The following is a 6,316-nucleotide window of genomic DNA, read 5'->3' as shown; positions in this document are numbered from 1 at the left end:
GGGCAAGCTTCTTTCAGAGCCAACACCAGTTTCTGCATGCATGTCTTTATACGTAATTTTCAGTAATGCTTTGCAGGCAGCTGCCTTTCTACATAGGATCAGCTGCCGGAACTGCAGGAAACCACATGGGCCAGAAACAAAAAGACACTCAACGTATTGTTTAGAGAACACATGTAAGATGTTAGAAACCACAACATCCTACACCTGTAGCAACATCTACTGCAGAAGGGTATGTACTTTGCAGTTCATTTTAGACTTCAATGCATACTGCTTCTAAGAAACAAACTGAGGCTGCCTTGCTGCCAAGTTCCCTGCTGAAGATGATTACTCCTGAAAGGCCAGATATATTCCAACTTTATTACCTCTGGAGCAAAGAAAAGATTTTATTTGCAAGGGTTTGTCCCCATTCAAGCCAGGGTCATCAGCTGAGGTTTTTGTCAGAGCAGTTTTGGCTCCAGAGATTCTGCTTGCTCTTTCAAAGTGAACAAGAAACCGAAACGAACTCTATAGGGCTTATGCCTAACAAGAAGCAGATTCAGCTAGTTACTCACTCACTCACTATTATCCAAAAGTAGCATTTATCTATCACCTCAGTATTAATTCTATGAAAAACAGATTAGCTCTGTTAGGTTTAACTCCCTCCTAATTTGGTTTCTGAGTCTAGATTCTGTGCCTAATGATATACCCAGAGAACTCACTGTGCAACAGAAAACTTTCTTTCCATTGACCGGGGTTGGAGCACCTTATCAAACAGAGATTTTATCTTTATTAGGTTCCTATCTTAACCCAAGCTATAAACACCATAACCATTAATAGTTTCACTGTTCAGAATATATGAATGTTCTCAAAATTGATGACAAGCTACAATTTTGGGCAAGATCCAAGCCCACAAACTCTTGTGTGCTATGAGAACCAGCGTAGCAGTGAGGCAGTGAGGCCAGGAGCAGCAAGAGTGTTAGTTACAGAATGCCAACTGCTTCTTTGGAAATATTTTGAAAGGTAGGGACTCTTTGGGATTTTTTTTTTCATTTTTGTTTTATTTTGTATTGATTCTTAGAGTCTTTCTGCCTAAGCCAACTTCTAAATAGTGATACTGTAAAGGCTTGGTGAAAGTGACCCTAAATGTTTTTCTATTAATTTTGTCCCTGACTACCTTGAGTGTATCTGTCTGATGGTCAGTTTTCTGAAACGGTCCTTTCTCTATTCTTCTCAGAGCTGCAGTGAGGACCAGATATGTCTCATATGGAAAACATAAAATGATTACAAATGTAATCATTTTTTGCTTTTAAAGTTAAGAAGAGGTTTATTCAATTACACAGTGTAATAGTTTATCTATTGCTATATACCACATCACCCCAACACTGAGCAACTTAAAACAATAAACATTTATTATCTCAAAGTTTCAGTGAGTCAAGAATTCAGGAGTGACTTAGCAGGATAGCTCTGGCTCAAGGTCTTTCACGAGGCTGTAGTCAAGAGTTGGCAGGGTTGCAGTTATCTGAAGGTCTGAATGGAGCTGGGGAATCCACTTCCAAGATGGCTCACACACATGGATATTGGCAGGAGGTTTCAGTTTCTTGATACATGGGTTTCTCCACAGAGCTTCTTCAGTGTGTATGACATTGCAATGGGCTCCCCCAGAGACAGTGATCCAAGAAAAAGCAAGGCAGAAGCCACGATGTCTTTTGTTGACCGAGTCTTGGAAGTTACACATTGTCGTAATATCCTATTGGTCACAGAGGTCTGCCCTATTCATTAAGGCAGTGGACTACACAAAAGCATGAATTCCAGGAGGATCTTCAGAGGCTGTCTTGGAGGTTGGTTACCACACATCTGAACTATTTTTACAGATAACCAGATGAATTAAAAGTGGTTATTAAGTGCATGTTTGAACTCAGCATGTTGTTTCCAAACATTTTCCCATGCCCCGATCACAAAAGTTCCTATTATCGCTCTATGAAATGACAAATCCTGAGTATAGAAGCAGAGTTAAATACTTAGACCTTCAAATCAGAGAATGATGGGTACAAATATGGCTCATTCACCTACTTGTTTAAGCCTGTAAATCCTCATTTGCAAAATGGACATAATATGCTTATCACAGACTTATTATAATTGTTAATCAAAAGACCATCAGGCTCTGGTCAAGATGGAGGTATAGGTAAACAAGACTTGCCTCTTCACACAACTACAGAAAAAATTACAACTAGACTACAAAACAAATATCACCCAAAATGTCAGAAAATCGAGCAGTATGGAAGTTTGACAACCAAGGATTTAAAGAAGCCACATTCATCCAGACAGGTAGGAGGGAAGGAGATGCAGAGAGGCATGGAGAGGTGGAGAGGCATGGAGAGATGCAGACTGGCAGGGAGAGGTGCAGAGACATGGAACAAGTGGTCCCACATCTATGTGTGGTAGATAAAAATTGGGAGTGAGGGATCCCAGCCCCAGACCAAACCACCCAGCTCAGGGTTCCAACACCAGGAAGATAAGTCCCCATAACTTCTGGCTATAAAAACCAGTGGGGATTGGGGCGGTGGAAGAAACTGCAGGATTCACACGAGACTCCTTTTAAAGGGCCCACAATAGACTTAGAACTTATGCAGACTCCCTCCCATTGGGATTCAGTACCAGGGAAAAAGCTGGAAGGGCACCAGTGGCATACAAGGAAAAATTGAGTGACTGGAATCAGGGTGAGTTCTGGGAGACAGCTTCCTCCCAGGCAAAACTCCAGAGGCCAGGCAGACATTGTCTCCTCTCTGAGCCTTGCCCCACACAGAACCATAGAGCAGTGGTACAGTTTGCCCTACCCTGGTGATTAACCAACGCTTTGCACCATACAACTTACATGTGCACTTTTCTACAACAGGCCACACTACTAAGACAGGGAGTCAAAGCAGCTCTACATAATACACAGAAGCAAACACAGGGAGGCTGCCAAAATGAGGAGACAAAGAAATATGGCCCAAATGAAAGAACAGAACAAAACTCCAGAAAAGGAACTAAACAAATGGAGATAAGCAATCTTACCAGATGCAGAGTTCAAAAGACTGGTGATCAGGATGCTCAAGTAACTCATTGGGTACTTCATCAGCATAAAAAAGACCTAGGCAGAAATGAAGGTTGTATTAAGTAAAATTTAAAAAAATCTACAGGGAACCAACAGTGGAGAGGTTGAAGCTGAGAATCAAATCAACAATTTGGAACATAAGGAAGAAAAAAAACATTCAATTAGAACAGCAAGAAGAAAAAAGAATCAAAAAAAAAAAATGAGGATAGGCTAAGGAGCCTCTGGGACATCTCCAAATGTACCAATATCTGAATCATATGGGTGCCAGAAGGAGAAGAAGATGAGCAAGAAATTGAAAACTTATTTGAAAAAGTTATGAAATAAAACTTTCCTAATTTGGTGGAGGAAATAGCCATACATGTTCAGGAAGCACAGAGAGTCCAAAGAGGACCACACCAAGACACATATCATAATTAAAATACCAAAGGTTAAAGATAAAAAGAGAATCTTAAAAGCAGCAAGAGAAAAGCAGAGTGTTACCTACAAAAAAAGTTCCCATAAGACTATCAGCTAGTTTCTCAAAAGAAACTTTGCAGTCAAGAAGGGACTGGCAAGAAGTATTTAAAGTGATGAAAAGCAAGGACCTACAACCCAGATTACTCTATCCAGCAAAGCTATGATTTAGAATGGAAGGGCAGAAAAAGTGCTTCCTAGACAAGGTAAAACTAAAGGAGTTCATCATCACCAGGCCCTTATTATATGAAATGTTAAAGAGAATTATATAAGAAAAAGAAGAAGCTCAAAACTATGAACATTAAAATGCAATAAATTCACAACTATCCACAATTTAATCTAAAAAACAAACTAAGCAAACAATAGAACCGAAACAGAATAATAGTGATGGAGGTTATTTAGAGGGTTATCAGCTGCGAAGGGGAAGAGGGAAAGTGGGGGAAAAACTGCAGGGGTTAAGAAGTACAAAATAGACAGGGGGATGTTAAGAACAGTATAGGAAATAGAGTAGCCAAATAAGTTATATGCATGACCCGTGGACATGAACTAACAGGGAGGATTGCTGGAAGGAATGGGAGTACTGGGTGGAGGGGGGGGAAAGGGGGAAAAATTGGGACAACTCTAATAGCTTAATAAAATATATTTTTAAAAAAGACCATTGAATGGTACCTAAGTACATAATTAATGGTAGGTATTTTAATTAATTATTGTTTTCACTATACACTTCAGCTTGAGAGGTGAACATAAGTGCACAGAATTTGCATTCTGGCAGTCACATAACAAGAAGTCTGGATATTGATTAGTTTCTGGTTTGATGAATACAATGGCTCATGACATCATCAAGTACCCAGATTCTTTTCATCTTTCTTCTCTGCAATCAAGATATTTGGATTCTCTCCTAGGTGAGTTAACTGTTGCAACTTGGATCATTGAGTCCTCATACAACTACAAAAAAAGGCTGGCTTAAAGAGTTAAGTTCCTTCTTTATACTCCCTTTTGAGGTGAAGAAAATCTTCCCCTCCTTTAGTGGACTTTTCCTCAGATTTAAGTGATCTGATTTATGTTATATGCCCATTTCTAAGATAATTATTGTTAGGGGGTAGGGAATTACAACTTGTTGGTTTAGATTAATCAAGGCTACTCCTTGGGGTTGGGGAAACGCTTGGTATTCCAAAAGCATCTGACTATGTGATGCCGTAAAAACAATAATATGAAAAAAAAAAGATGGGAATGGTTGTTGGGTGAGTCAAGAGTGTCTGTTGCAGGGTACATGGAGATGAAATTTTGAGAATTGTGCATGTCTAAAAATGTCTTTATTCTGTCTGTACACTTGATGAGTATTTTAGGTGGATATAAATTTCTAGATTGGAAATTATTTTTCCTTAGAATTGTAAAAGTATTGCCCTATTTTCTTTTTACATCTAATGTTATTTTTGAGTACTTTAATGTCATTATGATTCCTGACTTTTGGTATGGGACCTGTCTTTCTGGAGGGGTTTTGGAGTTTCTATTTATTCCTGAGTTTCTAAAATTTCACGATTATGTTCTTTGGTAATTTTCTGTCATTCTTTGTGCTAGGCACCCAAATAGACCTTTCTAGTCTGAAAAAATTATCCCGGTAAGTTATGGGAAATTTTCTTTTATTTTTATTTTTTTAATTCCCCTCCATCCTCCCATTATCTAAGTACTTTCTTACTAGTATTTGATTTGAGTCCTGGATTTCTTGTATTTATCTTCTAGTTTGCTTATCTTTTTTTCTTTCTATTTTCCATCTCTTTTTCCTTTTGCTCTTTTTTTGGAAGATTTCTACCACTTACTCTTGGCTCTTACTGAACTTATTTCTGCTACTTTATTTATTTGTATTTTAAAATTAAATTTATTGGGATAACATTGATCAATAACTCTGCTACCATATTTTTTATTTTAAAAATTTATTTCTTGTTGTCTTAATGTTTCTTTTTTAGAGCATCTTTTTCTAGTTCCACAGATGCAATACTTTTTCTTCTCTCTCTAAGGATTTTACTTGGAGAATGTAGTTGTTTGCATGTGTGTGTGTGTGCATGCACGGAGTTTCTTTATATTCTTCTCTAATTTCTTTTAGGTACTTATTTTTCCATTTTGGTTTTTGCCTTTTGTTAAAGGTTTTTCTTAAAATATCTGTGATTCTTCTTCACTTTCTCATATGCAAAAGAAAAAAGCATTTTACTCCACTTCACTGCCTATCAATAAATTGTTATATTAGAGCATAGAGGAATGCCAACAGCCTCACATTATGACATGGTATCCCAGGTAAAAGTGAAAGCAGTCATTGCTAATATTTATTAAGTGCATGTTATTTTATTTAACCTTCATAACTCTATAATGTAGGCATTATTATTTTCCTTATTTTCCAGGTGAGGAAACTTAAGCTCTTAGGATTATATAACCTGTCCAGGGACATACAGCCAGAGAGTGGTGAACATGAACTCTTAGCCACAATATCATACTACCTCTTAGTAGGTGAAATTTGTCATTGGCATTGACTTGCCTTCTCTCTTTCTCTCTTTCTGGACCACATTCTAGTGGTATTTTTTTGATCCCTAATTCCTTGTTATACTCCTGTTCCTTAGGTATACTCACTTTGTATCGATCCCATCCCTATTACTTCGAAAAATCCTCTGCTTTCCTTTGTTTCTTCTCCTTTTCCCTGTATGCTTCCCAATCAAAAATTCAATTCCTTCAATGGTACTATCTCAATTTGGGTTCAGAAGAAAAAAAAAAATATATATATATATATATATATTTGCATAA

This window comes from Furipterus horrens, unplaced genomic scaffold, assembly GCF_987537825.1.
Source record: "Furipterus horrens unplaced genomic scaffold, mFurHor1.1.pri manual_scaffold_5, whole genome shotgun sequence".
Lineage (NCBI taxonomy): Eukaryota > Metazoa > Chordata > Mammalia > Chiroptera > Furipteridae > Furipterus > Furipterus horrens.
Note: the sequence above shows the minus strand (reverse complement) of the source record.